The sequence below is a fragment of the Phoenix dactylifera genome, chromosome 17 (genome assembly GCF_009389715.1).
Source record: "Phoenix dactylifera cultivar Barhee BC4 chromosome 17, palm_55x_up_171113_PBpolish2nd_filt_p, whole genome shotgun sequence".
Taxonomy (NCBI): domain Eukaryota; kingdom Viridiplantae; phylum Streptophyta; class Magnoliopsida; order Arecales; family Arecaceae; genus Phoenix; species Phoenix dactylifera.
The window spans coordinates 14,818,812-14,828,875 of record NC_052408.1 but is presented as its reverse complement, the minus strand read 5'-3'; positions in this window follow the sequence as shown (position 1 = coordinate 14,828,875).

Genomic DNA, 10,064 nt, shown 5'->3' with positions numbered 1-10,064 from the left:
GCAATAGCACGTATCTAGTAGGATAGTGATTACGGGTATCGATCCACAGGGATTGGGGTATAGTTGTTTTTCTTTAAAAATAAAAATATTTGAAAAAGAGAATTTGTGAAGACTATTAAACTAAACAATTGAATAAAAAAATGCAATTAAAGGGATATCAATTTGGGAGAACCTAGGGCAAGGAATTCACCACTAACATCGGAATAAGGATTAATTATATTTTAATTTATTCTTGGATAAACATGCAAATTGGCTACAAGCCTAATAAGCATTTAAATAAAAATTCACAAAAGTAATTTGGGCATAATCCATCTTCGGTTGGCATGAAATGTCTACCCTAATCTAAGGTGGTAGCACATCGCATCTTCCCTAAGCATGGACTATCTTATATTTACCTAGTGATCATGAAGAACAGTTGTACGAACATCATACTTAAAATCACAGAAATTAAATATGATTCAAAAGAAGATTCCATTAAAAACAATAAGTTCATACAACTCCAAGAACATAAAATAAAATATAAAAACCATGTCCCTGTGTTAGGGCTGCATCCAGCCCTAGAGAGGAGATCAGCCCTGCATAGAGTTGGAGACGGCAGCAGCAGCACAGCAGCGGGCTTCCATCTCTTCCTTTCGCCGGCTTACTCTCCCTCTTGAACTTCTATGGAAATTCATTTCCAAAATGCCCAAAATGTTTCTCTCTCCCTCTATTTTTTATTTATTCTTCTCCCGTGGGACTTGCCTCCAAGAGCTAGGAATAGCCTCCCCCCCCCCCCCCCCGGTGGGGGAAGAAGGAATGGGATCAGCCCCCTCCCCTCGTGGGGAAGAGGAGGAATGCCTCTAGCCTGCATGCATTGATTCCCTTTTATAGCCTTCACAGCCTCTGTTATCACGCAGGGGATAAGGATGAAATGAAGCGAGATGCGGTTGAGAAGATCCCGGCTCTGTTCCTTAATCCTTGGACGCGATGAATTCGTTGTTGGCTCTGATCTGGACGCTGGGGGTTTGGTTGTGCTGCCGTTGGCTGGATGTGGCTGTAACAGAGGATTTAAAGCTGTGAACGGCTTGATACGCCAAGTTTGAATCATCCGGACGCTGGAGAATGGGAAGAACTCGATTCGTGAGCTAAGAAGAAGTTGGAAGAATAAGATCACGGGATAAGATTTGTTCCGCTGGAATCAGAGGGGAACTCGGACAGGAGCTGCCGAAGAGGTTGAACCGAGAAAGCAGGGGATAAGCTTGGAGGAATTTGAGAGGGATTCACGGAATGGTTGGAAGGCGGAGACTTATCCGTGGATAAGGGATGGTTCAGATTCGTGAGAGGAAATCTAGGACCCGGAAGATGATTTGAGTCCGCAAGGGGAGCAGCTGGCAGTTGGTTGCTGGTTGATCCGTGGATGGTTGGATTGATGAAGCTAATCCGAGCTTATCCGGGTTGGGATGCAAGGGATGTGGACACGGCTGGGTGAAACAGGGGATCTGGATCGTATGAAGTAGGTGATAATCCATCGGCAAAGAGATGAAGTTTGGCTGGCAGTTGGGAAGAAATCTGCTGAAGAATCCTTCTGCTGGGAAGAAGTTGGGAAGTGGAGCATTTCGTGGGAGATTAGGTAGATGACGAGAGGATCTCGGTTGGTTTGGTGGAAAGGTAATCCGAAAGCAGAGGAGATGAAGACGTTGAGGAGATCTAGCGGGAGAAGCTGGGAGCTAGCTGGTTCATCCCGTGGATAAGCTGAGGATTTGGTTCTGTTTCTTAACAGAGCCTTGTTTGCTGGAACTAGGTGCTGGGGACTCATCCGGAAGGGAAGGAGATGATGTTGTTCCGCTAAAGCAGGGGGGGGAAGTTGGAAACCAATCCGAACGGGATGATGGTTGGTTGCTTGGAAGCGGAGAGAGCTGGGATGCTCATTCGGCTGAGAGAAGGTGATCCGGAAGCTGTTGGGATTCAGAGGTGAGGATACGGGAGGATGAGGATGAATACGGTTGAGCTGGGGGATGAGCTTGGATGCCGTGAAGCTCGGGAAGATGAAGTCGAATCGTGAACAACGCGGAATGAAGTTAATCTGGAATGTTTGACTTGCAGCTCTGTTCCTCGTTCTGTTTTGGGTCCAAATGAAGGCTTCGAATTAGGAAGGGGCACACGGCTTTGTTCCGAAGGCTATGGACACGGGTTGATATGGAATAAAGGGGAATTTGCATGGTGATATGGCTTGTTTGAAGACTTTAATTTGGTTTGGCTGGGAAGATGGAATTAATCCTATTTGGCCGGAAACATGTGTGGGAAGAACATTAGGTGACTAAGATGTAACGCAGGGAATTTTTGTTGAGCCAAATATGGGAAAGAAACAAGGGAAATTGGGATGAATCTGAAAGGGTCTTGATTTGCAGGGTGTGTGCGATTTGGGTTCAGAGATCATCCTAAATCAATTCGACTTGACCTGCATCCATTAGACTCAACCATTAAATAATTAACTCGAATTACCTTTGATAATTATTAAAATGCAATGATGATAGTAACACATATTTTATGGTTAAATTTACGAAATATGCAAATTAAAATAATGATAAGTGCTATGAATAAAAGGTTAATTTATGCATTATTTAGCACTTATCACACCCCCCAACCTATATTTTGCTAGTCCTCAAGCAAAATAGAAAAACTAACTCACTTTCGCAGGAATCGCGATTGCATTTACCGTATGCAATAAGGCTTTAAACCCCTAGGTGGCCCTAGTGGACGAGTTTTGTCTCGTGAGGGTTTCCGGCTCAGATACCCACAAACTGTATCGAAAAAAAATATTTATTTTATTGTTTTATAAAATCTAATTTCAAATGCATTAATGCCAAGAATTTCAAAAGCACACAAAGTTTTAATTACTAAGTCAGCCCAAATCCTAGATCAAGATGCAACTTAAGTTGAAGTCATTAAGTTTCCGTTAGAGAGTTGTAAGGCTAATTTATACTTGGGTGCTCGGTGATGTCTGGACCATACACAAGCTAAGGCTTTAGATCCCCAAAATACTGCTAAAGCTAGTAGTTTCCAAGAATTGGTCAGATAAGACCTAATCACTGATTCAAAATCATCCTATCTTGCAGGATTTCGAGAGTTGTGGATGTTTACTTTAATACCTCATGGGCTTTATCTGTAATATTCCAGTTTACTCGAATTTTTACAACGACGGCTTTCACACTATCGTCTTTTTCAAGGTTAATATTATATTTTTTTCTCTTTTTCTTTTTCTCTTTTTTTTTTGTTTTTTTTTTGTTTTTTTTGTTTTGTTTTTTTTTTAGATTTATAAATTACGCACTTTTACTCTTGTAATGATTCCTCCATGTAGCGAGCACTCAGTCAACACTCCCACACCAGATGGCGTAAGGTGTTGGGCATCAAGACTCCCCTACGGACCTATTCTCGGATTCATCATTGCAAGCCCGCTGACCTTTGACAATAGGTAGCCCTTTTCGATGTACCTGACTAAATTCACTTTTTTTTTTTTTTAAATAGTGAATTAGATAGGTATGATTCATCAGGACTCAAGGTTGCTACCAGACTTAACAACATAATGTTGAACCTAACCCTTAGAAGTGCAGGCTATGTGTGTTGTGAAATTCCAAAGTAAAAATTATCTTACAACTCGCTAAAAGAATATTTAATAAAAAGAACTCAAATTGACTTACTCCTGACTAGTTATTGGGCTTTTTAGATTTTATATACTTTGTGTGTTTATCATTTTAGCACTAAAGCATAGAAATTAGTTGTGTTTTTTTTTTTTCTTTTTTTTGAAATTCATTTTTTTTTGAAATTCACTTAAAAAATGTGGAAATGCGAAAAATTCAAATCCTATTACCCCCAACCTAGATCAGACATTGTCCTCAATGTTTTTTTTTTTGAATATTATATTATTATTTTTATTGAATTTTTTTTAAAAAAATATTTTATTATTATTATTATTATTATTATTTTACGAAAATATGATGCATATGGAGGATAGAAGCATTGTACCTTAGTTGCATCAGTAATATGAGGACTTCTGAAAAAAAAAATAACAAGAAAATGTGTAAAAATAATCTATGGAAATTGGGTTGCCTCCCAACAAGCGCTAAGTTTAACGTCTTCAGCCCGACGCATCAGGTGTAGTTAAGCATGCATTAACACATCAATTCCTCATATTTGCCCTAAAATCACTAGACAGCTCCTAACTGGTTTGAAGAGGGCACCTAAGCCTCCAATCCGGTCTAATGAACTGAGTTGACCAGGTAAGCTCCCAGGTAAGTGGAGGGGTCACGATGCGTTTGCAAAGGTCCCACTTAAAACCCACTTGCCTCGAACAGATGAACTGTCTCCCTTAAAGGGACAAAGCTTGCCTAGACATCAACTGAGCCACAGAGCGAAATTGGTGCAACTTTCGGTGATCTTCATCCTATTGAGCTCGAATGTCCCTAGGGGCCAACGTCTAATTGATTTTATTTAACGTGATAGCTATGTGAGAATTGATTCACCTAATTTGGGCAAGAATCTGGTGATGAAATCCAGTTCTTATCTTGTTGGGGTGATTGCCCTTACTATGTGCGGATTAATTGTGTATGTGTATCAGGCATGCATTCACACTTTTGCTGAATTTAAAATCAAACAATCACCACAAAAGGGAATTTAAATAAGAAAGGTTTAGAGGTTACCAAAGGGAATTTCCCAGCAATTTTTAAAGCAAACCTTTACAGCATTCCTTTGCCAATAGTTTCCTTTCTGAATGTCCCAAACTTCCTCTTTGGTTCCTGATCATATGATACCAAGAAATAAAAAATTAGTAAGAGAGGAGAAGGAGATAAGGAAAGTAAAAATAGAAACTATTTTTATTTTATTATTTTTTTATTTTTTTGAATTTTGTTTTTTTTTTTTAATAAAAAGAAAAACAACTATGCTACCAATCCCCGGCAACGGCGCCAAAAATTGATAGTCAACTTTAAAGACCACGCAATAGCACGTATCTAGTAGGATAGTGATTACGGGTATCGATCCACAGGGATTGGGGTATAGTTGTTTTTCTTTAAAAATAAAAATATTTGAAAAAGAGAATTTGTGAAGACTATTAAACTAAACAATTGAATAAAAAAATGCAATTAAAGGGATATCAATTTGGGAGAACCTAGGGCAAGGAATTCACCACTAACATCGGAATAAGGATTAATTATATTTTAATTTATTCTTGGATAAACATGCAAATTGGCTACAAGCCTAATAAGCATTTAAATAAAAATTCACAAAAGTAATTTGGGCATAATCCATCTTCGGTTGGCATGAAATGTCTACCCTAATCTAAGGTGGTAGCACATCGCATCTTCCCTAAGCATGGACTATCTTATATTTACCTAGTGATCATGAAGAACAGTTGTACGAACATCATACTTAAAATCACAGAAATTAAATATGATTCAAAAGAAGATTCCATTAAAAACAATAAGTTCATACAACTCCAAGAACATAAAATAAAATATAAAAACCATGTCCCTGTGTTAGGGCTGCATCCAGCCCTAGAGAGGAGATCAGCCCTGCATAGAGTTGGAGACGGCAGCAGCAGCACAGCAGCGGGCTTCCATCTCTTCCTTTCGCCGGCTTACTCTCCCTCTTGAACTTCTATGGAAATTCATTTCCAAAATGCCCAAAATGTTTCTCTCTCCCTCTATTTTTTATTTATTCTTCTCCCGTGGGACTTGCCTCCAAGAGCTAGGAATAGCCTCCCCCCCCCCCCCCCCGGTGGGGGAAGAAGGAATGGGATCAGCCCCCTCCCCTCGTGGGGAAGAGGAGGAATGCCTCTAGCCTGCATGCATTGATTCCCTTTTATAGCCTTCACAGCCTCTGTTATCACGCAGGGGATAAGGATGAAATGAAGCGAGATGCGGTTGAGAAGATCCCGGCTCTGTTCCTTAATCCTTGGACGCGATGAATTCGTTGTTGGCTCTGATCTGGACGCTGGGGGTTTGGTTGTGCTGCCGTTGGCTGGATGTGGCTGTAACAGAGGATTTAAAGCTGTGAACGGCTTGATACGCCAAGTTTGAATCATCCGGACGCTGGAGAATGGGAAGAACTCGATTCGTGAGCTAAGAAGAAGTTGGAAGAATAAGATCACGGGATAAGATTTGTTCCGCTGGAATCAGAGGGGAACTCGGACAGGAGCTGCCGAAGAGGTTGAACCGAGAAAGCAGGGGATAAGCTTGGAGGAATTTGAGAGGGATTCACGGAATGGTTGGAAGGCGGAGACTTATCCGTGGATAAGGGATGGTTCAGATTCGTGAGAGGAAATCTAGGACCCGGAAGATGATTTGAGTCCGCAAGGGGAGCAGCTGGCAGTTGGTTGCTGGTTGATCCGTGGATGGTTGGATTGATGAAGCTAATCCGAGCTTATCCGGGTTGGGATGCAAGGGATGTGGACACGGCTGGGTGAAACAGGGGATCTGGATCGTATGAAGTAGGTGATAATCCATCGGCAAAGAGATGAAGTTTGGCTGGCAGTTGGGAAGAAATCTGCTGAAGAATCCTTCTGCTGGGAAGAAGTTGGGAAGTGGAGCATTTCGTGGGAGATTAGGTAGATGACGAGAGGATCTCGGTTGGTTTGGTGGAAAGGTAATCCGAAAGCAGAGGAGATGAAGACGTTGAGGAGATCTAGCGGGAGAAGCTGGGAGCTAGCTGGTTCATCCCGTGGATAAGCTGAGGATTTGGTTCTGTTTCTTAACAGAGCCTTGTTTGCTGGAACTAGGTGCTGGGGACTCATCCGGAAGGGAAGGAGATGATGTTGTTCCGCTAAAGCAGGGGGGGGAAGTTGGAAACCAATCCGAACGGGATGATGGTTGGTTGCTTGGAAGCGGAGAGAGCTGGGATGCTCATTCGGCTGAGAGAAGGTGATCCGGAAGCTGTTGGGATTCAGAGGTGAGGATACGGGAGGATGAGGATGAATACGGTTGAGCTGGGGGATGAGCTTGGATGCCGTGAAGCTCGGGAAGATGAAGTCGAATCGTGAACAACGCGGAATGAAGTTAATCTGGAATGTTTGACTTGCAGCTCTGTTCCTCGTTCTGTTTTGGGTCCAAATGAAGGCTTCGAATTAGGAAGGGGCACACGGCTTTGTTCCGAAGGCTATGGACACGGGTTGATATGGAATAAAGGGGAATTTGCATGGTGATATGGCTTGTTTGAAGACTTTAATTTGGTTTGGCTGGGAAGATGGAATTAATCCTATTTGGCCGGAAACATGTGTGGGAAGAACATTAGGTGACTAAGATGTAACGCAGGGAATTTTTGTTGAGCCAAATATGGGAAAGAAACAAGGGAAATTGGGATGAATCTGAAAGGGTCTTGATTTGCAGGGTGTGTGCGATTTGGGTTCAGAGATCATCCTAAATCAATTCGACTTGACCTGCATCCATTAGACTCAACCATTAAATAATTAACTCGAATTACCTTTGATAATTATTAAAATGCAATGATGATAGTAACACATATTTTATGGTTAAATTTACGAAATATGCAAATTAAAATAATGATAAGTGCTATGAATAAAAGGTTAATTTATGCATTATTTAGCACTTATCACTCGCCAATGTGGTCCTCGTCAAAAAAGCCAGCGGAAAGTGGCGTATGTGCGTGGACTACACCGACCTGAATAAAGCTTGCCCGAAGGACAGCTTTCCACTTTCCAGCATCGACCAGCTCGTGGACTCCACCTCGGGTCACGAGCTGCTGGCATTCATGGACGCCTTTTCCGGATACAACCAGATCCGCATGGCGCCAGAAGATGAGGAAAAGACAGCCTTCATCACCGACGGGGGAACCTACTGCTACAAAGTGATGCCGTTCGGTCTAAAAAATGCCGGGGCAACTTATCAAAGGCTGGTCAGCCGGATCTTCAAAGACCAAATAGGCCGAAACATGGAGGTCTACGTGGATGACATGCTGGTGAAAAGCAAGGCGGCGCAAGACCACATAGCCGACCTCAATGAAGCATTCTCCACACTTCGAAAGTACCAGATGAAGCTCAACCCAGCTAAATGTGCATTCGGGGTCACCTCCGGCAAATTCCTCGGCTTCATCATTACACAACGAGGAATTGAGGCCAATCCAGAGAAGATCCGAGCCCTCCAAGGGATGACGCCTCCCAGGACGGTCAAGGAGGTACAGCGGCTCACGGGCCGAGTGACAGCACTCGGGAGATTTATCTCCCGCTCGGCCGAGCGCTGCCTTCCATTCTTTGCAGCCCTCAAGAAGCCGAAGAACTTTTTGTGGTCGGACGAGTGCCAGCAATCTTTTGAAGAACTTAAGCACCTGCTGGCTTCCCCTCCCCTGCTCACAAAGCCTCAACAGGGTGAGCTCCTCTACTTGTATCTAGCTGTCTCCCCTGTAGCAGTAAGCTCGGTCCTGGTTCGAGAGGAGGAGAAACTTCAGAAACCAGTGTATTACACCAGCCGGGTCATAGGGACGCTGAGACCCGATACTCCAAGCTTGAGAAGACCGCCTATGCTTTGGTCATCTCGGCTCGGAGGCTCCGACCCTACTTCCAAGCTCATACAGTGGCTGTGCTGACTGACCAGCCGGTCAAGCAGATCCTGCAGAGATCAGATCGTGCGGGTCGGATCACTAAATGGGCCATTGAGCTCGGGGAATTCGACATCGAGTACCGGCCCAGACCGGCGATCAAAGCACAAGCACTCGCAGACTTTATAGTCGAGTGCACCATACCGGATGAGGTCGAACCTGAACCTGAGCCACCGCTGGAGCAGACCCCGAGTTTGACATGGACTCTACATGTCGATGGCTCTTCAAACTCGGGGGGTAGCGGAGCAGGATTTATTCTCACCAGCCCGGAGGGGGTGGTCGCCGAGCAGGCCCTGCGCCTCGAGTTTCCAGCTTCCAATAACATGGCGGAGTATGAAGCGCTCGTCGCCGGGCTTAAGCTAGCCAAAGAGCTAGGAGTGGACTTGAAGGCCTTCAGCGATTCTCAGCTCGTCGTCAACCAAATTGTGGGCGACTTCGAAGCCAGAGACCCGACCATGCAGAAGTATCTTCAGAAGGTACGGGATCTCGTCTCGACCTTGGAATCCTTTCATATTCAACATGTTGCCAGGTCGGAGAATCTCAGGGCCGACCAGCTATCAAAGCTGGCATCCTCTCGCATTAGCGAGCTTCCCAAAGAGGCAATGCTGGAATATCTCCAAAAGCCCAGCACAGACGAGCCCGAGCAGACCCTCTGCACCGAGCTCGAGCCAAGCTGGATGGATGAACTCATCAGCTATCTGCAAGACGAAACCCTCCCCGCTGATGAACGAGAGGCTCGCCGAATTAAGCGCCTCGCCACCCGGTACATATTATACGAGGGAAGGCTCTATCGGAGATCCTTCACCTCTCCCCTCCTCAGATGCCTTCGCCCAACGGAAGCTAATTATGCTCTGCGCGAAGTCCACGAAGGGATTTGCGGAAACCATCTGGGAGGGCGAGCATTGGCCCATAAAATTCTGCGCCAAGGATATTATTGGCCGACACTCCAGAAGGATGCTATGGATTTCGTCCAAAGATGCGACCGGTGCCAAAGGAACGCCAATGTTCAGCGCCGGCCCTCGGCTCCTTTGACTTCTATCAGCTCCCCTTGGCCTTTTGCCCAGTGAGGAATTGACATCCTCGGGCCATTTCCACTGGCCACCGGGCAAAGGAAGTTCCTGGTCGTCTCCATCGACTATTTCACAAAGTGGGTGGAAGCTGAGCCCCTCGCCCGGATCACCGAGCAGAAGATGCGGGATTTCGTCTGGAAGTCCATCATTTGCAGATTCGGGCTTCCCCGCATCCTTATCTCTGACAACGGTCGCCAGTTTGACAACATCCATTGCAGAGAGTTTTGCTCCGAGCTTGGCATTGACCACCGCTTCACCTCGGTCGCGCATCCTCAGACGAACGGAGAAACCGAGGTAACAAACCGTACTATTTTGCAGGGTCTCAAAACCAGGCTCGACAAATCCAAAGGACAATGGGTCGAAGACCTATACAATGTCCTGTGGGCTTACCGGACTACGTTCCGCGTCCCC